We start from the raw sequence: 23,791 nt of genomic DNA on the forward strand, positions 1-23,791 counted from the left end.
AAGGGAGTTAGAAGTCCGCCCAATATGCGAAGCACCTGGGCACTGTTGGCATATATGATGTTAGTAGAGGAGCATGAGAAAGTGCCCGTGATTCTGTGAGTAACCTGATTAGGTCCAGTGAGGGTATTTCCAGAGAAGAGACGTGGAGAAAGCGAGCAGCGGGCTTTGTTGCAGGGAAAGGTTCCAGGACCGCTATTCCTGGGCTTATAGACTGTGGCTGTTAGTGAGAAACCTCGTAAGGTTGGGAGATTGTCTGAAACAACAAACAGGCATGTCACCCAGGAGCTTCTGTCATTATTCCAAATGTTAAACACGTATTTCAGCGCTTCCTGAGTAATGCTTAAAGTAGCCATTTATATAGTAATCTGAAAGATCACAGCAAATAAAAACACAACCTAGAATCAAAACCGTAAATGATTCTTTGAATAAGTTTGCATATTAAGAACCCTGTTCTTGGTTCAGAAAAACAAGATCTTCACACTCAAAATCTATTTTTTCACCAAATGCATTTCCCTCAAAAGGGAAGTGCACCGCTCCTGGAAGCACTGCAATACCAGGTCGATGCATGGAGTGGATGAGGCAAGCCCCTAGTCCATGTCCCTCTTCCAAAAATCCATTTAATATAGAGTTCTCAGATAGAGAACATATCAGATATTAAACTGATAAGAACAGATACTACACTTGATCTGAGCCCACAAAAGGCCGAGAAGCGATACCGTTTTCAAACAATTTTACACAGCCCACCCATCTGGACACTTTTCGATGGCATGACGACTCACCCGAATGCAACACACGTGAGCATTGCAACAAGATCTTTACAGATCGGCAAGTACACCTGCTCTCTTCATCCTGCAGCTCCTTTCTAGCTGGTCAAAGCAAAACCTCTCCCACCAGAGAATTCAGCTTTAAAATGACTTATTCCACCAGACCTGCGAGCTGCCTTTGTGGTGGCTGTTTCGCTCCCTAAGCGATCACCTAATCTGCATGAAGCCTGTCCCCTCGCTGCAGCATGCTGACGCCATCGAGCTGTTAACCCTGGATGGACTGCAGAACCAAAACAAAAAGCAGTCAAGTAGCACTGTAAAGACTAGCAAAAGAATTTGGAAACCTTCTGTTCATGCCACATGCCTGCCAGAAGGGCCGGCTTCAGCTCTTGTGGGGTTTTCCTGTCAAGGATACAACCAACCAGCTCGAGCCCCCACCCAGTGGCCTGGGACAATTTCACCCCCATGCGGGGTGCCTGGAAGGCGGTTCTCCCCCCTCGCAAGCACAGAGTCTGAGATAGAAATGGCTTCTTTAAGGACCATTACCTACCCCAAGGTTACAGTGACAGATGCAGTATATCTAAGCAAAGAAGAGACAAACCCCCTTTACCCAGCTACCATCCCCATATGCAGTAGAACCCAGTCTCTTGCTGGGGCTCTTGGCCCTTTACCCCATACACACAGTTCCAGGGTGTACCTTCTGCAGTGCAGTCCCGAACCCAAAGCCCGCAGATACATTCATTACCAGGGCAGTACCAGCTGTCCACTTGTCTGCAGCCTCCCCTTGCTGCCACAAGCCACCCACCCTCATCTGATGGGCTTCTGACCAGCCTCCCACTGTCACCCACCACCACTCCTACCAGCCACCCACCATGGTTCCCAACCCCACTGTTTGGGCTCCCCCAAAGGCAGAACCCTCTGATTTTACCTCAGCATGGCCTCAGCTGCCACTTTGGCATTAGAGCTCCTGGTATTTCTCAGAGAGGGTTTTACAAACATCCTCGTCACCACCTTTACCTTTCAACAGCAGGGAAGGACTAGCCAAGCCAGACTTACAGCCACACAGCCAAGGCACTGAGAAAAGTGACTTAACCACTGCACCGCCACCTTTTTTCTTACAAGTCTTTAAACCAGGGAGCCCTGTGTAATCAATGTCTTATGCAGCTATGGCGACTGCCCTGTCCCCCACAACAACACACAGCTGGAGGGGACGTGTCAGCAGCCGGCGCTGGAGCTGCTGCAGGTGAGAGGGCGCTGGATGTGCCCAGGGCCCTATTAAGGAGGGGACTGAGGTGCCTGAAGCTCCAAGCCCAGAACAATTCAGACAGAATTTTTTGAGAGACGTTTTGAAGCATATGCTCCAAAATCTCTGTTAGTCTCTAAGGGGCCACCAAGTCCTGGTGCCTTTGGCCTGGTGCACCTATGACACAGGCCTCACAATCTTCAAAAAGCTTTTCCCTGAGGCAGTGCTTAAGGACAGCATAAACAGCAACGCGTACAATCGAACGCAGACCTTTTTTACACTGACGATGGGGCACTGGCTCAGCCACTTCCATACCAAGCCTCTTCCTAAATTCCTCATCGCCGTCGTCCTTGGCATTATCTTCAGTGGTTTGTATCGGTGCTGAGCAAAACCAAGGTGGGCCCATTTCATCTTCGCTCTCTGACACAACGTCGTCCTGGGGCTCTGGGTCCTCAAGGAAGGCCCTGTCGAGCTCTGGAGAGATTCCCAGAAAGAAAATAATGCAAGATCCTGTGGTCTTTTTAGGTTTTTACAAAATCCCATTACACCGCCCCCCCCACCTCGCTCATTCGTTTCTTCCCTCTTTGGCTTCTTTTCCGTTCTCCTTGTCCGACTCCTGCAAGCTGCGGCCGCCTTCCTCCGTAGGGGTGGACAGAGAGAGGCCGTCTACCTTGTCGGGCCGCCTCGAGAGCGGTTGGGTTTCGGGGTCGGGTTCCGGTGTATCCGTCAACAAGGGTTGGGCCAAAGGGCTCCCCTCGGCTACCGCCTCCCCCTCGGAGCTGTCGCGGATGCGGCGCTTTCTCCACGTGCGGCAGAGACCCGTCGGCACATGAACAACGTCCGAACTCCTGGCAGGGGTGGTGAAAGTGTCCCTCTTCCCGCTCAGCGTTTGCACAGTTCTGAACCACGCGCCCTTGGAGCCAGATGGCCTCTTTCTGGGGGTAGCGCTGCGCTCCGGTTGGTAGAGGGTGGCGGGGCGAGTCCTTCGAGGGGTCGCATGACACCCTTTCCTTCCAGGCACGTGTCTCACTTGACCCCGATGTACTCCTGCCCCCCAAGGGCACGTCTGCCGGTGACAGGGGGCGGGCCTAAAAAGGTTGGGGTGGAACTTCTGGTGACAGGAGGGAGGGTCGAAAGGGTTAAGGGGGTGGGACTTCTGGTGAAAGGGGTGGGCGGAGCTAAAAGGGCTGAGGCGTGGCTGAAGGGAAAAGGCGTTGTGGCGAAGGTTTGCTTTTGGTAGGCCACACCCCCGGAAGTGACGCACCAGGGCACGACTGCCAAGAACAGGTGGGCAGAGCTCGGACGGAACAGCTGGGGAAAGGGGCGTGGCTCAAGGGAAAGAGGGCGGGGCTAAAGTTTGATTGATGGCAGACCCCGGAAACTACTCAGGGCTTTGCAGCAGGGCACCTGGCTCACACCAGACTGGGGGGTGCCGGGGGGGGGGGGGGGTGGATGCATTGTGGGCGGGGGTCTGGATCAGGCAAGGCTGGAAGGCGGTGGAGGGGCTCTGGGTCAGATCACGCTGGGGCGGGGGGCGGGGGGCGGGAAATGTCTGGGTCACACCAGGTGCTGGGAGGGTCTGGTCAGCCCGGGCGGCTGCTTCGGTGGCTTCAGCTCCCTGCCGGCAGTGACCACCTGCCGCCGCCAGGGGGCGCGCTAAAGCCGCCCGCGGCCGCGGGATCCCCCGAGCCGAGGTTCGAGCCCCGCGCCCTCCGCCGCTGCCGCGCTGGGGCCGCCCCTGCAGCTCCCGCGCGCCTGGGGGAGCGGGACGCGAAGGGGACGTGCCCCGCCCCGCCCCGCCCGGCTGCTGCTCCGGGAGTAACGGGGCTCCCCGGCCAGCCCCTCCCGGGGCGCTGAGCTCACGGGGCGTTGGCCGCTGTGCGGGGAGCTCGGCGCTGGGCTGTGCCGGGGCCGGGCCTCCTGGCGGGGGCGAGGAGCTGGGGCTGCTCCCGGGGGTGGGGGACACGTGGCGCCGCTTAGCCCCGCTGGGGGTGAACGCTGCTCTCGGAGGTCACCTGGGGCGACGTCCCCTGCAAGCAGGGCGCTGCGGGACCCAACTGGCCCGAGCCTGCCGCTGTCAGGGGAAAGGCGCCCCAGCCTGCCAGGGACCTGCTGCAGCTGGGGAACCCCCCGGCCCAGGGGAGCCCCCGCCAGCCCCAGACCCACTGAGGGCAGGGGAGGGATGCCGATCTCCCAGCCCAGCCCCACGTGGCGCCTCCCCCTGCCTCAGCCTGGGGGCTGTGTTGGGGGGAGAGCTGGGGTGGGGTCCTCTCTGCTGTAGCCCGGAGCCAGCCGGCACCCGAAGCCCTTCAGACCTGGCTCCACCCCAGAGCCCGCACGCCCAGGCAGCACCCTCACCCCCAACCCTCTGCACCAGCCCTGAGCCCCCCTCCCACACGCCGAACCCCTTGACCTCACCCCCCCCCCGCGCTTTGTCAGACTACTGATATGGAGGGGACGTGTCACATTTCCCATGAGGGGTGCACGGAACAAATTCATTCCACAGGTGCCTGGGAAAAGTTAACGGGAAGGCTGAGTCTGAGCCCGGGTTTTACAGAGGAAGCACCAACTCAGCTGGGCCAACATCCCAGCCTTGTTCCCAAGGGGTGACCAACAGCTGGGGGGAGCGGGGGCGGGGAGGGGGACAAGCGGGAGCAGAGCGCATGAGAGAGGGGACTTGCATTTCGCTCAGGGTTAATACCCCCTTGGGACTGCCCTGCAGCGCACTGTAAGAACAACAAGTCCTGGGGCACCTCAGAGACTAACATTCTGGAGCATAAGCTCTCGTGGGCAAAGCCCCGCTTCATCCCAGAGTGCGCCAGCCTTTCTAGGTGGCAATGCGCCCACTGCTCGCCTTTTCCCTCTCACTCTACAGGCTCGTCTTCTATTGGCCCAGCCTGCTACTGCTGACTGAGGACTGTTTCTCACCGCCTCTCTCCTTCTTTAGAGTTGCCCACTGCTCACCTTGTAATGATCTGCAGCACGAAGGGTCTGTCCTGATCGCTTCCTGGAACGTCTGGTGACAGTCTCGCATACGTACAGCATCCATTCTCACTCACACAACAAGGAGCTTTCATTAGCACAGATACAATCAGTACTGAGACTGAACAGCAAGTTAATTTCAAAACCATCACACTGAATTCAATGTCAGATACAGGTGAACATTACACAGAACTGAAAGAGTTTTATACTACAGGGGTGCAGCTTGCTTGCTTTTAGGCCCTTTTAGGCCCCATGGAAAAACTGCCAACTGTCTTCAGTTGCGTCTCCTCTTTGTCTTAAACCTGCACAATCAAAAAGTTTCAATCTGTTCTTAATGGTTAACCAAACCAGGTCTGGCCAGGGGGGCTGGAACAATTTTTATCATGGGAGTGCTGATGAAGGGGAGTTGCAGCCCTCTGCTTTCACCAGCCCTGGAGGCCTGCTGACCTAGAGCAGACCTGCCTCTTACAAACACACGGATTCTTTTCTCTGCAAAAAAAAGAGCAGTCTATGAGCATTTTAAAGGCTAACAAAATAATTTATTAAGGGGTGAGCTTTTCTGGAATAGACCTACATCTTCAGACCATAAGACTCAATATTTAAGGCACAGACAACCAAAAGTAGTCATCAAGGTTGACAAATCGGAATCAAAGTGGGCACATCAGAAGAGCGGTAGGAAGGGGAGAAATCCAGAGTCACATCAAACAAAGTGGCTATGTCTACACTAGCCCAAAACTTCAAAGTGTCCATGCAAATCGCCATTTTGAAGATTACGAATGAGACTCTCTTTAGAATGCGGGGGGCGGGGTGGGGGGCAGCACTTGGAAATTGCAGCGGCTCGCGCTGCGCAGCTGGTCCAGACGTGGAAATCCCCTTATTTGAATTTGCTGATAGGAATAAGGGGATTTCGAAGTTGCCGGGGTTCTTTTGAAAAGGACCCCCATCTAGACCGGCGCTGCAATTCCAAAGTGCCCCAGCCGCGCACTTGCTAATGAGGTGCTCAATATGCATTTGACTGCTGTTACAGATGATAAATAGCAAAACAAAAAGCAGTCAAGTAGCACTTTAAAGACTAGCAAAATGGTTTATTAGGTGAGCTTTCCTGGGACAGACCCACTTCTTCAGACCAGAGCCAGACCAGAACAGACTCAAGATTTAAGGCACAGAGAACCAAAACGGTAAGCAAGGAGGACAAATCGGAAAAAGATAATCAAGGGGAGCAAATCAGAGAGCGGAGGGGTGGGGTGGGGGGGGGGAAGGCCAAGAATTAGATTGAGCCAAGTATGCAGACAAGCCCCTATAGTGACTCAGAAAGTTCCCATCATGATTGAAACCATGTGTTAATGTGCCGAATTTGAATAGAAAAGCCAGTTCAGATGTTTCTCTTTCCAAAGCGGAGCAAGAATTGCTTTTCTGCAACACACATCCCTTGAGGTCATCGACAGAATGCCCCGTTCCATGAAAAGGTTGACTAACTGGTTTGTGGATCTGGAGCGTTTTGATGTCTGTTTTGTGCCCATTGACCCTTTGTCTAAGGGAGTTAGAAGTCCGCCCAATATGCGAAGCACCTGGGCACTGTTGGCATATATGATGTTAGTAGAGGAGCATGAGAAAGTGCCCGTGATTCTGTGAGTAACCTGATTAGGTCCAGTGAGGGTATTTCCAGAGAAGAGACGTGGAGAAAGCGAGCAGCGGGCTTTGTTGCAGGGAAAGGTTCCAGGACCGCTATTCCTGGGCTTATAGACTGTGGCTGTTAGTGAGAAACCTCGTAAGGTTGGGAGATTGTCTGAAACAACAAACAGGCATGTCACCCAGGAGCTTCTGTCATTATTCCAAATGTTAAACACGTATTTCAGCGCTTCCTGAGTAATGCTTAAAGTAGCCATTTATATAGTAATCTGAAAGATCACAGCAAATAAAAACACAACCTAGAAGCAAAACCGTAAATGATTCTTTGAATAAGTTTGCATATTAAGAACCCTGTTTTTGGTTCAGAAAAACGAGATCTTCACACTCAAAATCTATTTTTTCACCAAATGCATTTCCCTCAAAAGGGAAGTGCACCGCTCCTGGAAGCACTGCAATACCAGGTTGATGCATGGAGTGGATGAGGCAAGCCCCTAGTCCATGTCCCTCTTCCAAAAATCCATTTAATATAGAGTTGTCAGATAGAGAACATATCAGATATTAAACTGATAAGAACAGATACTACACTTGATCTGAGCCCACAAAAGGCCGAGAAGCGATACCGTTTTCAAACAATTTTACACAGCCCACCCATCTGGACACTTTTCGATGGCATGACGACTCACCCGAATGCAACACACGTGAGCATTGCAACAAGATCTTTACAGATCGGCAAGTACACCTGCTCTCTTCATCCTGCAGCTCCTTTCTAGCTGGTCAAAGCAAAACCTCTCCCACCAGAGAATTCAGCTTTAAAATGACTTATTCCACCAGACCTGCGAGCTGCCTTTGTGGTGGCTGTTTCGCTCCCTAAGCGATCACCTAATCTGCATGAAGCCTGTCCCCTCGCTGCAGCATGCTGACGCCATCGAGCTGTTAACCCTGGATGGACTGCAGAACCAAAACAAAAAGCAGTCAAGTAGCACTGTAAAGACTAGCAAAAGAATTTGGAAACCTTCTGTTCATGCCACATGCCTGCCAGAAGGGCCGGCTTCAGCTCTTGTGGGGTTTTCCTGTCAAGGATACAACCAACCAGCTCGAGCCCCCACCCAGTGGCCTGGGACAATTTCACCCCCATGCGGGGTGCCTGGAAGGCGGTTCTCCCCCCTCGCAAGCACAGAGTCTGAGATAGAAATGGCTTCTTTAAGGACCATTACCTACCCCAAGGTTACAGTGACAGATGCAGTATATCTAAGCAAAGAAGAGACAAACCCCCTTTACCCAGCTACCATCCCCATATGCAGTAGAACCCAGTCTCTTGCTGGGGCTCTTGGCCCTTTACCCCATACACACAGTTCCAGGGTGTACCTTCTGCAGTGCAGTCCCGAACCCAAAGCCCGCAGATACATTCATTACCAGGGCAGTACCAGCTGTCCACTTGTCTGCAGCCTCCCCTTGCTGCCACAAGCCACCCACCCTCATCTGATGGGCTTCTGACCAGCCTCCCACTGTCACCCACCACCACTCCTACCAGCCACCCACCATGGTTCCCAACCCCACTGTTTGGGCTCCCCCAAAGGCAGAACCCTCTGATTTTACCTCAGCATGGCCTCAGCTGCCACTTTGGCATTAGAGCTCCTGGTATTTCTCAGAGAGGGTTTTACAAACATCCTCGTCACCACCTTTACCTTTCAACAGCAGGGAAGGACTAGCCAAGCCAGACTTAGAGCCACACAGCCAAGGCACTGAGAAAAGTGACTTAACCACTGCACCGCCACCTTTTTTCTTACAAGTCTTTAAACCAGGGAGCCCTGTGTAATCAATGTCTTATGCAGCTATGGCGACTGCCCTGTCCCCCACAACAACACACAGCTGGAGGGGACGTGTCAGCAGCCGGCGCTGGAGCTGCTGCAGGTGAGAGGGCGCTGGATGTGCCCAGGGCCCTATTAAGGAAGGGACTGAGGTGCCTGAAGCTCCAAGCCCAGAACAATTCAGACAGAATTTTTTGAGAGACGTTTTGAAGCATATGCTCCAAAATCTCTGTTAGTCTCTAAGGGGCCACCAAGTCCTGGTGCCTTTGGCCTGGTGCACCTATGACACAGGCCTCACAATCTTCAAAAAGCTTTTCCCTGAGGCAGTGCTTAAGGACAGCATAAACAGCAACGCGTACAATCGAACGCAGACCTTTTTTACACTGACGATGGGGCACTGGCTCAGCCACTTCCATACCAAGCCTCTTCCTAAATTCCTCATCGCCGTCGTCCTTGGCATTATCTTCAGTGGTTTGTATCGGTGCTGAGCAAAACCAAGGTGGGCCCATTTCATCTTCGCTCTCTGACACAACGTCGTCCTGGGGCTCTGGGTCCTCAAGGAAGGCCCTGTCGAGCTCTGGAGAGATTCCCAGAAAGAAAATAATGCAAGATCCTGTGGTCTTTTTAGGTTTTTACAAAATCCCATTACACCGCCCCCCGCACCTCGCTCATTCGTTTCTTCCCTCTTTGGCTTCTTTTCCGTTCTCCTTGTCCGACTCCTGCAAGCTGCGGCCGCCTTCCTCCGTAGGGGTGGACAGAGAGAGGCCGTCTACCTTGTCGGGCCGCCTCGAGAGCGGTTGGGTTTCGGGGTCGGGTTCCGGTGTATCCGTCAACAAGGGTTGGGCCAAAGGGCTCCCCTCGGCTACCGCCTCCCCCTCGGAGCTGTCGCGGATGCGGCGCTTTCTCCACGTGCGGCAGAGACCCGTCGGCACATGAACAACGTCCGAACTCCTGGCAGGGGTGGTGAAAGTGTCCCTCTTCCCGCTCAGCGTTTGCACAGTTCTGAACCACGCGCCCTTGGAGCCAGATGGCCTCTTTCTGGGGGTAGCGCTGCGCTCCGGTTGGTAGAGGGTGGCGGGGCGAGTCCTTCGAGGGGTCGCATGACACCCTTTCCTTCCAGGCACGTGTCTCACTTGACCCCGATGTACTCCTGCCCCCCAAGGGCACGTCTGCCGGTGACAGGGGGCGGGCCTAAAAAGGTTGGGGTGGAACTTCTGGTGACAGGAGGGAGGGTCGAAAGGGTTAAGGGGGTGGGACTTCTGGTGAAAGGGGTGGGCGGAGCTAAAAGGGCTGAGGCGTGGCTGAAGGGAAAAGGCGTTGTGGCGAAGGTTTGCTTTTGGTAGGCCACACCCCCGGAAGTGACGCACCAGGGCACGACTGCCAAGAACAGGTGGGCAGAGCTCGGACGGAACAGCTGGGGAAAGGGGCGTGGCTCAAGGGAAAGAGGGCGGGGCTAAAGTTTGATTGATGGCAGACCCCGGAAACTACTCAGGGCTTTGCAGCAGGGCACCTGGCTCACACCAGACTGGGGGGTGCCGGGGGGGGGGGGGGGGTGGATGCATTGTGGGCGGGGGTCTGGATCAGGCAAGGCTGGAAGGCGGTGGAGGGGCTCTGGGTCAGATCACGCTGGGGCGGGGGGCGGGGGGCGGGAAATGTCTGGGTCACACCAGGTGCTGGGAGGGTCTGGTCAGCCCGGGCGGCTGCTTCGGTGGCTTCAGCTCCCTGCCGGCAGTGACCACCTGCGGCCGCCAGGGGGCGCGCTAAAGCCGCCCGCGGCCGCGGGATCCCCCGAGCCGAGGTTCGAGCCCCGCGCCCTCCGCCGCTGCCGCGCTGGGGCCGCCCCTGCAGCTCCCGCGCGCCTGGGGGAGCGGGACGCGAAGGGGACGTGCCCCGCCCCGCCCCGCCCGGCTGCTGCTCCGGGAGTAACGGGGCTCCCCGGCCAGCCCCTCACGGGGCGCTGAGCTCACGGGGCGTTGGCCGCTGTGCGGGGAGCTCGGCGCTGGGCTGTGCCGGGGCCGGGCCTCCTGGCGGGGGCGAGGAGCTGGGGCTGCTCCCGGGGGTGGGGGACACGTGGCGCCGCTTAGCCCCGCTGGGGGTGAACGCTGCTCTCGGAGGTCACCTGGGGCGACGTCCCCTGCAAGCAGGGCGCTGCGGGACCCAACTGGCCCGAGCCTGCCGCTGTCAGGGGAAAGGCGCCCCAGCCTGCCAGGGACCTGCTGCAGCTGGGGAACCCCCCGGCCCAGGGGAGCCCCCGCCAGCCCCAGACCCACTGAGGGCAGGGGAGGGATGCCGATCTCCCAGCCCAGCCCCACGTGGCGCCTCCCCCTGCCTCAGCCTGGGGGCTGTGTTGGGGGGAGAGCTGGGGTGGGGTCCTCTCTGCTGTAGCCCGGAGCCAGCCGGCACCCGAAGCCCTTCAGACCTGGCTCCACCCCAGAGCCCGCACGCCCAGGCAGCACCCTCACCCCCAACCCTCTGCACCAGCCCTGAGCCCCCCTCCCACACGCCGAACCCCTTGACCTCACCCCCCCCCCGCGCTTTGTCAGACTACTGATATGGAGGGGACGTGTCACATTTCCCATGAGGGGTGCACGGAACAAATTCATTCCACAGGTGCCTGGGAAAAGTTAACGGGAAGGCTGAGTCTGAGCCCGGGTTTTACAGAGGAAGCACCAACTCAGCTGGGCCAACATCCCAGCCTTGTTCCCAAGGGGTGACCAACAGCTGGGGGGAGCGGGGGCGGGGAGGGGGACAAGCGGGAGCAGAGCGCATGAGAGAGGGGACTTGCATTTCGCTCAGGGTTAATACCCCCTTGGGACTGCCCTGCAGCGCACTGTAAGAACAACAAGTCCTGGGGCACCTCAGAGACTAACATTCTGGAGCATAAGCTCTCGTGGGCAAAGCCCCGCTTCATCCCAGAGTGCGCCAGCCTTTCTAGGTGGCAATGCGCCCACTGCTCGCCTTTTCCCTCTCACTCTACAGGCTCGTCTTCTATTGGCCCAGCCTGCTACTGCTGACTGAGGACTGTTTCTCACCGCCTCTCTCCTTCTTTAGAGTTGCCCACTGCTCACCTTGTAATGATCTGCAGCACGAAGGGTCTGTCCTGATCGCTTCCTGGAACGTCTGGTGACAGTCTCGCATACGTACAGCATCCATTCTCACTCACACAACAAGGAGCTTTCATTAGCACAGATACAATCAGTACTGAGACTGAACAGCAAGTTAATTTCAAAACCATCACACTGAATTCAATGTCAGATACAGGTGAACATTACACAGAACTGAAAGAGTTTTATACTACAGGGGTGCAGCTTGCTTGCTTTTAGGCCCTTTTAGGCCCCATGGAAAAACTGCCAACTGTCTTCAGTTGCGTCTCCTCTTTGTCTTAAACCTGCACAATCAAAAAGTTTCAATCTGTTCTTAATGGTTAACCAAACCAGGTCTGGCCAGGGGGGCTGGAACAATTTTTATCATGGGAGTGCTGATGAAGGGGAGTTGCAGCCCTCTGCTTTCACCAGCCCTGGAGGCCTGCTGACCTAGAGCAGACCTGCCTCTTACAAACACACGGATTCTTTTCTCTGCAAAAAAAAGAGCAGTCTATGAGCATTTTAAAGGCTAACAAAATAATTTATTAAGGGGTGAGCTTTTCTGGAATAGACCTACATCTTCAGACCATAAGACTCAATATTTAAGGCACAGACAACCAAAAGTAGTCATCAAGGTTGACAAATCGGAATCAAAGTGGGCACATCAGAAGAGCGGTAGGAAGGGGAGAAATCCAGAGTCACATCAAACAAAGTGGCTATGTCTACACTAGCCCAAAACTTCAAAGTGTCCATGCAAATCGCCATTTTGAAGATTACGAATGAGACTCTCTTTAGAATGCGGGGGGCGGGGTGGGGGGCAGCACTTGGAAATTGCAGCGGCTCGCGCTGCGCAGCTGGTCCAGACGTGGAAATCCCCTTATTTGAATTTGCTGATAGGAATAAGGGGATTTCGAAGTTGCCGGGGTTCTTTTGAAAAGGACCCCCATCTAGACCGGCGCTGCAATTCCAAAGTGCCCCAGCCGCGCACTTGCTAATGAGGTGCTCAATATGCATTTGACTGCTGTTACAGATGATAAATAGCAAAACAAAAAGCAGTCAAGTAGCACTTTAAAGACTAGCAAAATGGTTTATTAGGTGAGCTTTCCTGGGACAGACCCACTTCTTCAGACCAGAGCCAGACCAGAACAGACTCAAGATTTAAGGCACAGAGAACCAAAACGGTAAGCAAGGAGGACAAATCGGAAAAAGATAATCAAGGGGAGCAAATCAGAGAGCGGAGGGGTGGGGTGGGGTGGGGGGGGGGAAGGCCAAGAATTAGATTGAGCCAAGTATGCAGACAAGCCCCTATAGTGACTCAGAAAGTTCCCATCATGATTGAAACCATGTGTTAATGTGCCGAATTTGAATAGAAACGCCAGTTCAGATGTTTCTCTTTCCAAAGCGGAGCAAGAATTGCTTTTCTGCAACACACATCCCTTGAGGTCATCGACAGAATGCCCCGTTCCATGAAAAGGTTGACTAACTGGTTTGTGGATCTGGAGCGTTTTGATGTCTGTTTTGTGCCCATTGACCCTTTGTCTAAGGGAGTTAGAAGTCCGCCCAATATGCGAAGCACCTGGGCACTGTTGGCATATATGATGTTAGTAGAGGAGCATGAGAAAGTGCCCGTGATTCTGTGAGTAACCTGATTAGGTCCAGTGAGGGTATTTCCAGAGAAGAGACGTGGAGAAAGCGAGCAGCGGGCTTTGTTGCAGGGAAAGGTTCCAGGACCGCTATTCCTGGGCTTATAGACTGTGGCTGTTAGTGAGAAACCTCGTAAGGTTGGGAGATTGTCTGAAACAACAAACAGGCATGTCACCCAGGAGCTTCTGTCATTATTCCAAATGTTAAACACGTATTTCAGCGCTTCCTGAGTAATGCTTAAAGTAGCCATTTATATAGTAATCTGAAAGATCACAGCAAATAAAAACACAACCTAGAAGCAAAACCGTAAATGATTCTTTGAATAAGTTTGCATATTAAGAACCCTGTTTTTGGTTCAGAAAAACGAGATCTTCACACTCAAAATCTATTTTTTCACCAAATGCATTTCCCTCAAAAGGGAAGTGCACCGCTCCTGGAAGCACTGCAACACCAGGTCGATGCATGGAGTGGATGAGGCAAGCCCCTAGTCCATGTCCCTCTTCCAAAAATCCATTTAATATAGAGTTCTCAGATAGAGAACATATCAGATATTAAACTGATAAGAACAGATACTACACTTGATCTGAGCCCACAAAAGGCCGAGAAGCGATACCGTTTTCAAACAATTTTACACAGCCCACCCATCTGGACACTTTTCGATGGCATGACGACTCACCCGAATGCAACACACGTGAGCATTGCAACAAGATCTTTACAGATCGGCAAGTACACCTGCTCTCTTCATCCTGCAGCTCCTTTCTAGCTGGTCAAAGCAAAACCTCTCCCACCAGAGAATTCAGCTTTAAAATGACTTATTCCACCAGACCTGCGAGCTGCCTTTGTGGTGGCTGTTTCGCTCCCTAAGCGATCACCTAATCTGCATGAAGCCTGTCTCCTCGCTGCAGCATGCTGACGCCATCGAGCTGTTAACCCTGGATGGACTGCAGAACCAAAACAAAAAGCAGTCAAGTAGCACTGTAAAGACTAGCAAAAGAATTTGGAAACCTTCTGTTCATGCCACATGCCTGCCAGAAGGGCCGGCTTCAGCTCTTGTGGGGTTTTCCTGTCAAGGATACAACCAACCAGCTCGAGCCCCCACGCAGTGGCCTGGGACAATTTCACCCCCATGCGGGGTGCCTGGAAGGCGGTTCTCCCCCCTCGCAAGCACAGAGTCTGAGATAGAAATGGCTTCTTTAAGGACCATTACCTACCCCAAGGTTACAGTGACAGATGCAGTATATCTAAGCAAAGAAGAGACAAACCCCCTTTACCCAGCTACCATCCCCATATGCAGTAGAACCCAGTCTCTTGCTGGGGCTCTTGGCCCTTTACCCCATACACACAGTTCCAGGGTGTACCTTCTGCAGTGCAGTCCCGAACCCAAAGCCCGCAGATACATTCATTACCAGGGCAGTACCAGCTGTCCACTTGTCTGCAGCCTCCCCTTGCTGCCACAAGCCACCCACCCTCATCTGATGGGCTTCTGACCAGCCTCCCACTGTCACCCACCACCACTCCTACCAGCCACCCACCATGGTTCCCAACCCCACTGTTTGGGCTCCCCCAAAGGCAGAACCCTCTGATTTTACCTCAGCATGGCCTCAGCTGCCACTTTGGCATTAGAGCTCCTGGTATTTCTCAGAGAGGGTTTTACAAACATCCTCGTCACCACCTTTACCTTTCAACAGCAGGGAAGGACTAGCCAAGCCAGACTTAGAGCCACACAGCCAAGGCACTGAGAAAAGTGACTTAACCACTGCACCGCCACCTTTTTTCTTACAAGTCTTTAAACCAGGGAGCCCTGTGTAATCAATGTCTTATGCAGCTATGGCGACTGCCCTGTCCCCCACAACAACACACAGCTGGAGGGGACGTGTCAGCAGCCGGCGCTGGAGCTGCTGCAGGTGAGAGGGCGCTGGATGTGCCCAGGGCCCTATTAAGGAGGGGACTGAGGTGCCTGAAGCTCCAAGCCCAGAACAATTCAGACAGAATTTTTTGAGAGACGTTTTGAAGCATATGCTCCAAAATCTCTGTTAGTCTCTAAGGGGCCACCAAGTCCTGGTGCCTTTGGCCTGGTGCACCTATGACACAGGCCTCACAATCTTCAAAAAGCTTTTCCCTGAGGCAGTGCTTAAGGACAGCATAAACAGCAACGCGTACAATCGAACGCAGACCTTTTTTACACTGACGATGGGGCACTGGCTCAGCCACTTCCATACCAAGCCTCTTCCTAAATTCCTCATAGCCGTCGTCCTTGGCATTATCTTCAGTGGTTTGTATCGGTGCTGAGCAAAACCAAGGTGGGCCCATTTCATCTTCGTTCTCTGACACAACGTCGTCCTGGGGCTCTGGGTCCTCAAGGAAGGCCCTGTCGAGCTCTGGAGAGATTCCCAGAAAGAAAATAATGCAAGATCCTGTGGTCTTTTTAGGTTTTTACAAAATCCCATTACACCGCCCCCCCCACCTCGCTCATTCGTTTCTTCCCTCTTTGGCTTCTTTTCCGTTCTCCTTGTCCGACTCCTGCAAGCTGCGGCCGCCTTCCTCCGTAGGGGTGGACAGAGAGAGGCCGTCTACCTTGTCGGGCCGCCTCGAGAGCGGTTGGGTTTCGGGGTCGGGTTCCGGTGTATCCGTCAACAAGGGTTGGGCCAAAGGGCTCCCCTCGGCTACCGCCTCCCCCTCGGAGCTGTCGCGGATGCGGCGCTTTCTCCACGTGCGGCAGAGACCCGTCGGCACATGAACAACGTCCGAACTCCTGGCAGGGGTGGTGAAAGTGTCCCTCTTCCCGCTCAGCGTTTGCACAGTTCTGAACCACGCGCCCTTGGAGCCAGATGGCCTCTTTCTGGGGGTAGCGCTGCACTCTGGTTGGTAGAGGGTGGCGGGGCGAGTCCTTCGAGGGGTCGCATGACACCCTTTCCTTCCAGGCACGTGTCTCACTTGACCCCGATGTACTCCTGCCCCCCAAGGGCACGTCTGCCGGTGACAGGGGGCGGGCCTAAAAAGGTTGGGGTGGAACTTCTGGTGACAGGAGGGAGGGTCGAAAGGGTTAAGGGGGTGGGACTTCTGGTGAAAGGGGTGGGCGGAGCTAAAAGGGCTGAGGCGTGGCTGAAGGGAAAAGGCGTTGTGGCGAAGGTTTGCTTTTGGTAGGCCACACCCCCGGAAGTGACGCACCAGGGCACGGCTGCCAAGGACAGGTGGGCAGAGCTCGGACGGAACAGCTGGGGAAAGGGGCGTGGCTCAAGGGAAAGAGGGCGGGGCTAAAGTTTGATTGATGGCAGACCCCGGAAACTACTCAGGGCTTTGCAGCAGGGCACCTGGCTCACACCAGACTGGGGGGTGCCGGGGGGGGGGGGGGTGGATGCATTGTGGGCGGGGGTCTGGATCAGGCAAGGCTGGAAGGCGGTGGAGGGGCTCTGGGTCAGATCACGCTGGGGCGGGGGGCGGGGGGCGGGAAATGTCTGGGTCACACCAGGTGCTGGGAGGGTCTGGTCAGCCCGGGCGGCTGCTTCGGTGGCTTCAGCTCCCTGCCGGCCGTGACCACCTGCCGCCGCCAGGGGGCGCGCTAAAGCCGCCCGCGGCCGCGGGATCCCCCGAGCCGAGGTTCGAGCCCCGCGCCCTCCGCCGCTGCCGCGCTGGGGCCGCCCCTGCAGCTCCCGCGCGCCTGGGGGAGCGGGACGCGAAGGGGACGTGCCCCGCCCCGCCCCGCCCGGCTGCTGCTCCGGGAGTAACGGGGCTCCCCGGCCAGCCCCTCCCGGGGCGCTGAGCTCACGGGGCGTTGGCCGCTGTGCGGGGAGCTCGGCGCTGGGCTGTGCCGGGGCCGGGCCTCCTGGCGGGGGCGAGGAGCTGGGGCTGCTCCCGGGGGTGGGGGACACGTGGCGCCGCTTAGCCCCGCTGGGGGTGAACGCTGCTCTCGGAGGTCACCTGGGGCGACGTCCCCTGCAAGCAGGGCGCTGCGGGACCCAACTGGCCCGAGCCTGCCGCTGTCAGGGGAAAGGCGCCCCAGCCTGGCAGGGACCTGCTGCAGCTGGGGAACCCCCCGGCCCAGGGGAGCCCCCGCCAGCCCCAGACCCACTGAGGGCAGGGGAGGGATGCCGATCTCCCAGCCCAGCCCCACGTGGCGCCTCCCCCTGCCTCAGCCTGGGGGCTGTGTTGGGGGGAGAGCTGGGGTGGGGTCCTCTCTGCTGTAGCCCGGAGCCAGCCGGCACCCGAAGCCCTTCAGACCTGGCTCCACCCCAGAGCCCGCACGCCCAGGCAGCACCCTCACCCCCAACCCTCTGCACCAGCCCTGAGCCCCCCTCCCACACGCCGAACCCCTTGACCTCACCCCCCCCCCGCGCTTTGTCAGACTACTGATATGGAGGGGACGTGTCACATTTCCCATGAGGGGTGCACGGAACAAATTCATTCCACAGGTGCCTGGGAAAAGTTAACGGGAAGGCTGAGTCTGAGCCCGGGTTTTACAGAGGAAGCACCAACTCAGCTGGGCCAACATCCCAGCCTTGTTCCCAAGGGGTGACCAACAGCTGGGGGGAGCGGGGGCGGGGAGGGGGACAAGCGGGAGCAGAGCGCATGAGAGAGGGGACTTGCATTTCGCTCAGGGTTAATACCCCCTTGGGACTGCCCTGCAGTGCACTGTAAGAACAACAAGTCCTGGGGCACCTCAGAGACTAACATTCTGGAGCATAAGCTCTCGTGGGCAAAGTCCCGCTTCATCCCAGAGTGCGCCAGCCTTTCTAGGTGGCAATGCGCCCACCGCTCGCCTTTTCCCTCTCACTCTACAGGCTCGTCTTCTATTGGCCCAGCCTGCTACTGCTGACTGAGGACTGTTTCTCACCGCCTCTCTCCTTCTTTAGAGTTGCCCACTGCTCACCTTGTAATGATCTGCAGCACGAAGGGTCTGTCCTGATCGCTTCCTGGAACGTCTGGTGACAGTCTCGCATACGTACAGCATCCATTCTCACTCACACAACAAGGAGCTTTCATTAGCACAGATACAATCAGTACTGAGACTGAACAGCAAGTTAATTTCAAAACCATCACACTGAATTCAATGTCAGATACAGGTGAACATTACACAGAACTGAAAGAGTTTTATACTACAGGGGTGCAGCTTGCTTGCTTTTAGGCCCTTTTAGGCCCCATGGAAAAACTGCCAACTGTCTTCAGTTGCGTCTCCTCTTTGTCTTAAACCTGCACAATCAAAAAGTTTCAATCTGTTCTTAATGGTTAACCAAACCAGGTCTGGCCAGGGGGGCTGGAACAATTTTTATCATGGGAGTGCTGATGAAGGGGAGTTGCAGCCCTCTGCTTTCACCAGCCCTGGAGGCCTGCTGACCTAGAGCAGACCTGCCTCTTACAAACACACGGATTCTTTTCTCTGCAAAAAAAAGAGCAGTCTATGAGCATTTTAAAGGCTAACAAAATAATTTATTAAGGGGTGAGCTTTTCTGGAATAGACCTACATCTTCAGACCATAAGACTCAATATTTAAGGCACAGACAACCAAAAGTAGTCATCAAGGTTGACAAATCGGAATCAAAGTGGGCACATCAGAAGAGCGGTAGGAAGGGGAGAAATCCAGAGTCACATCAAACAAAGTGGCTATGTCTACACTAGCCCAAAACTTCAAAGTGTCCATGCAAATCGCCATTTTGAAGATTACGAATGAGACTCTCTTTAGAATGCGGGGGGCGGGGTGGGGGGCAGCACTTGGAAATTGCAGCGGCTCGCGCTGCGCAGCTGGTCCAGACGTGGAAATCCCCTTATTTGAATTTGCTGATAGGAATAAGGGGATTTCGAAGTTGCCGGGGTTCTTTTGAAAAGGACCCCCATCTAGACCGGCGCTGCAATTCCAAAGTGCCCCAGCCGCGCACTTGCTAATGAGGTGCTCAATATGCATTTGACTGCTGTTACAGATGATAAATAGCAAAACAAAAAGCAGTCAAGTAGCACTTTAAAGACTAGCAAAATGGTTTATTAGGTGAGCTTTCCTGGGACAGACCCACTTCTTCAGACCAGAGCCAGACCAGAACAGACTCAAGATTTAAGGCACAGAGAACCAAAACGGTAAGCAAGGAGGACAAATCGGAAAAAGATAATCAAGGGGAGCAAATCAGAGAGCGGAGGGGTGGGGGGGGGGAAGGCCAAGAATTAGATTGAGCCAAGTATGCAGACAAGCCCCTATAGTGACTCAGAAAGTTCCCATCATGATTGAAACCATGTGTTAATGTGCCGAATTTGAATAGAAACGCCAGTTCAGATGTTTCTCTTTCCAAAGCGGAGCAAGAATTGCTTTTCTGCAACACACATCCCTTGAGGTCATCGACAGACTGCCCCGTTCCATGAAAAGGTTGACTAACTGGTTTGTGGATCTGGAGCGTTTTGATGTCTGTTTTGTGCCCATTGACCCTTTGTCTAAGGGAGTTAGAAGTCCGCCCAATATGCGAAGCACCTGGGCACTGTTGGCATATATGATGTTAGTAGAGGAGCATGAGAAAGTGCCCGTGATTCTGTGAGTAACCTGATTAGGTCCAGTGAGGGTATTTCCAGAGAAGAGACGTGGAGAAAGCGAGCAGCGGGCTTTGTTGCAGGGAAAGGTTCCAGGACCGCTATTCCTGGGCTTATAGACTGTGGCTGTTAGTGAGAAACCTCGTAAGGTTGGGAGATTGTCTGAAACAACAAACAGGCATGTCACCCAGGAGCTTCTGTCATTATTCCAAATGTTAAACACGTATTTCAGCGCTTCCTGAGTAATGCTTAAAGTAGCCATATATATAGTAATCTGAAAGATCACAGCAAATAAAAACACAACCTAGAAGCAAAACCGTAAATGATTCTTTGAATAAGTTTGCATATTAAGAACCCTGTTTTTGGTTCAGAAAAACGAGATCTTCACACTCAAAATCTATTTTTTCACCAAATGCATTTCCCTCAAAAGGGAAGTGCACCGCTCCTGGAAGCACTGCAATACCAGGTCGATGCATGGAGTGGATGAGGCAAGCCCCTAGTCCATCTCCCTCTTCCAAAAATCCATTTAATATAGAGTTCTCAGATAGAGAACATATCAGATATTAAACTGATAAGAACAGATACTACACTTGATCTGAGCCCACAAAAGGCCGAGAAGCGATACCGTTTTCAAACAATTTTACACAGCCCACCCATCTGGACACTTTTCGATGGCATGACGACTCACCCGAATGCAACACACGTGAGCATTGCAACAAGATCTTTACAGATCGGCAAGTACACCTGCTCTCTTCATCCTGCAGCTCCTTTCTAGCTGGTCAAAGCAAAACCTCTCCCACCAGAGAATTCAGCTTTAAAATGACTTATTCCACCAGACCTGCGAGCTGCCTTTGTGGTGGCTGTTTCGCTCCCTAAGCGATCACCTAATCTGCATGAAGCCTGTCCCCTCGCTGCAGCATGCTGACGCCATCGAGCTGTTAACCCTGGATGGACTGCAGAACCAAAACAAAAAGCAGTCAAGTAGCACTGTAAAGACTAGCAAAAGAATTTGGAAACCTTCTGTTCATGCCACATGCCTGCCAGAAGGGCCGGCTTCAGCTCTTGTGGGGTTTTCCTGTCAAGGATACAACCAACCAGCTCGAGCCCCCACGCAGTGGCCTGGGACAATTTCACCCCCATGCGGGGTGCCTGGAAGGCGGTTCTCCCCCCTCGCAAGCACAGAGTCTGAGATAGAAATGGCTTCTTTAAGGACCATTACCTACCCCAAGGTTACAGTGACAGATGCAGTATATCTAAGCAAAGAAGAGACAAACCCCCTTTACCCAGCTACCATCCCCATATGCAGTAGAACCCAGTCTCTTGCTGGGGCTCTTGGCCCTTTACCCCATACACACAGTTCCAGGGTGTACCTTCTGCAGTGCAGTCCCGAACCCAAAGCCCGCAGGTACATTCATTACCAGGGCAGTACCAGCTGTCCACTTGTCTGCAGCCTCCCCTTGCTGCCACAAGCCACCCACCCTCATCTGATGGGCTTCTGACCAGCCTCCCACTGTCACCCACCACCACTCCTACCAGCCACCCACCATGGTTCCCAACCCCACTGTTTGGGCTCCCCCAAAGGCAGAACCCTCTGATTTTACCTCAGCATGGCCTCAGCTGCCACTTTGGCATTAGAGCTCCTGGTATTTCTCAGAGAGGGTTTTACAAACATCCTCGTCACCACCTTTACCTTTCAACAGCAGGGAAGGACTAGCCAAGCCAGACTTAGAGCCACACAGCCAAGGCACTGAGAAAAGTGACTTAACCACTGCACCGCCACCTTTTTTCTTACAAGTCTTTAAACCAGGGAGCCCTGTGTAATCAATGTCTTATGCAGCTATGGCGACTGCCCTGTCCCCCACAACAACACACAGCTGGAGGGGACGTGTCAGCAGCCGGCGCTGGAGCTGCTGCAGGTGAGAGGGCGCTGGATGTGCCCAGGGCCCTATTAAGGAGGGGACTGAGGTGCCTGAAGCTCCAAGCCCAGAACAATTCAGACAGAATTTTTTGAGAGACGTTTTGAAGCATATGCTCCAAAATCTCTGTTAGTCTCTAAGGGGCCACCAAGTCCTGGTGCCTTTGGCCTGGTGCACCTATGACACAGGCCTCACAATCTTCAAAAAGCTTTTCCCTGAGGCAGTGCTTAAGGACAGCATAAACAGCAACGCGTACAATCGAACGCAGACCTTTTTTACACTGACGATGGGGCACTGGCTCAGCCACTTCCATACCAAGCCTCTTCCTAAATTCCTCATAGCCGTCGTCCTTGGCATTATCTTCAGTGGTTTGTATCGGTGCTGAGCAAAACCAAGGTGGGCCCATTTCATCTTCGTTCTCTGACACAACGTCGTCCTGGGGCTCTGGGTCCTCAAGGAAGGCCCTGTCGAGCTCTGGAGAGATTCCCAGAAAGAAAATAATGCAAGATCCTGTGGTCTTTTTAGGTTTTTACAAAATCCCATTACACCGCCCCCCCCACCTCGCTCATTCGTTTCTTCCCTCTTTGGCTTCTTTTCCGTTCTCCTTGTCCGACTCCTGCAAGCTGCGGCCGCCTTCCTCCGTAGGGGTGGACAGAGAGAGGCCGTCTACCTTGTCGGGCCGCCTCGAGAGCGGTTGGGTTTCGGGGTCGGGTTCCGGTGTATCCGTCAACAAGGGTTGGGCCAAAGGGCTCCCCTCGGCTACCGCCTCCCCCTCGGAGCTGTCGCGGATGCGGCGCTTTCTCCACGTGCGGCAGAGACCCGTCGGCACACGAACAACGTCCGAACTCCTGGCAGGGGTGGTGAAAGTGTCCCTCTTCCCGCTCAGCGTTTGCACAGTTCTGAACCACGCGCCCTTGGAGCCAGATGGCCTCTTTCTGGGGGTAGCGCTGCACTCCGGTTGGTAGAGGGTGGCGGGGCGAGTCCTTCGAGGGGTCGCATGACACCCTTTCCTTCCAGGCACGTGTCTCACTTGACCCCGATGTACTCCTGCCCCCCAAGGGCACGTCTGCCGGTGACAGGGGGCGGGCCTAAAAAGGTTGGGGTGGAACTTCTGGTGACAGGAGGGAGGGTCGAAAGGGTTAAGGGGGTGGGACTTCTGGTGAAAGGGGTGGGCGGAGCTAAAAGGGCTGAGGCGTGGCTGAAGGGAAAAGGCGTTGTGGCGAAGGTTTGCTTTTGGTAGGCCACACCCCCGGAAGTGACGCACCAGGGCACGACTGCCAAGAACAGGTGGGCAGAGCTCGGACGGAACAGCTGGGGAAAGGGGCGTGGCTCAAGGGAAAGAGGGCGGGGCTAAAGTTTGATTGATGGCAGACCCCGGAAACTACTCAGGGCTTTGCAGCAGGGCACCTGGCTCACACCAGACTGGGGGGTGCCGGGGGGGGGGGGGGTGGATGCATTGTGGGCGGGGGTCTGGATCAGGCAAGGCTGGAAGGCGGTGGAGGGGCTCTGGGTCAGATCACGCTGGGGCGGGGGGCGGGGGGCGGGAAATGTCTGGGTCACACCAGGTGCTGGGAGGGTCTGGTCAGCCCGGGCGGCTGCTTCGGTGGCTTCAGCTCCCTGCCGGCAGTGACCACCTGCCGCCGCCAGGGGGCGCGCTAAAGCCGCCCGCGGCCGCGGGATCCCCCGAGCCGAGGTTCGAGCCCCGCGCCCTCCGCCGCTGCCGCGCTGGGGCCGCCCCTGCAGCTCCCGCGCGCCTGGGGGAGCGGGACGCGAAGGGGACGTGCCCCGGCCCGCCCCGCCCGGCTGCTGCTCCGGGAGTAACGGGGCTCCCCGGCCAGCCCCTCCCGGGGCGCTGAGCTCACGGGGCGTTGGCCGCTGTGCGGGGAGCTCGGCGCTGGGCTGTGCCGGGGCCGGGCCTCCTGGCGGGGGCGAGGAGCTGGGGCTGCTCCCGGGGGTGGGGGACACGTGGCGCCGCTTAGCCCCGCTGGGGGTGAACGCTGCTCTCGGAGGTCACCTGGGGCGACGTCCCCTGCAAGCAGGGCGCTGCGGGACCCAACTGGCCCGAGCCTGCCGCTGTCAGGGGAAAGGCGCCCCAGCCTGGCAGGGACCTGCTGCAGCTGGGGAACCCCCCGGCCCAGGGGAGCCCCCGCCAGCCCCAGACCCACTGAGGGCAGGGGAGGGATGCCGATCTCCCAGCCCAGCCCCACGTGGCGCCTCC

At 55.4% G+C, this 23,791-nt stretch overlaps 4 non-coding genes and 1 pseudogene across 4 annotated transcripts; 1 reads left to right on the forward strand and 4 right to left on the reverse strand.

Annotated features, from left to right (window-relative positions):
* LOC142024635 (E3 ubiquitin-protein ligase TRIM21-like) overlaps positions 1–23,791 on the forward strand; it is an 84,658-nt pseudogene that overhangs the window by 34,076 nt on the left and 26,791 nt on the right.
* LOC142025384 (U2 spliceosomal RNA) lies at positions 521–714 on the reverse strand. Its single transcript, XR_012648656.1, has one exon. It is a non-coding gene; the product is annotated as a U2 spliceosomal RNA (small nuclear RNA).
* Positions 7,043–7,236, reverse strand: LOC142025402 (U2 spliceosomal RNA). The gene has a single exon (XR_012648673.1). It is a non-coding gene; the product is annotated as a U2 spliceosomal RNA (small nuclear RNA).
* LOC142025388 (U2 spliceosomal RNA) lies at positions 13,571–13,764 on the reverse strand. Its single transcript, XR_012648660.1, has one exon. It is a non-coding gene; the product is annotated as a U2 spliceosomal RNA (small nuclear RNA).
* On the reverse strand, positions 20,087–20,280 carry LOC142025381 (U2 spliceosomal RNA). The gene has a single exon (XR_012648653.1). It is a non-coding gene; the product is annotated as a U2 spliceosomal RNA (small nuclear RNA).

Source organism: Carettochelys insculpta, chromosome 22 (assembly GCF_033958435.1).
Source record: "Carettochelys insculpta isolate YL-2023 chromosome 22, ASM3395843v1, whole genome shotgun sequence".
NCBI classification, from domain to species: domain Eukaryota; kingdom Metazoa; phylum Chordata; order Testudines; family Carettochelyidae; genus Carettochelys; species Carettochelys insculpta.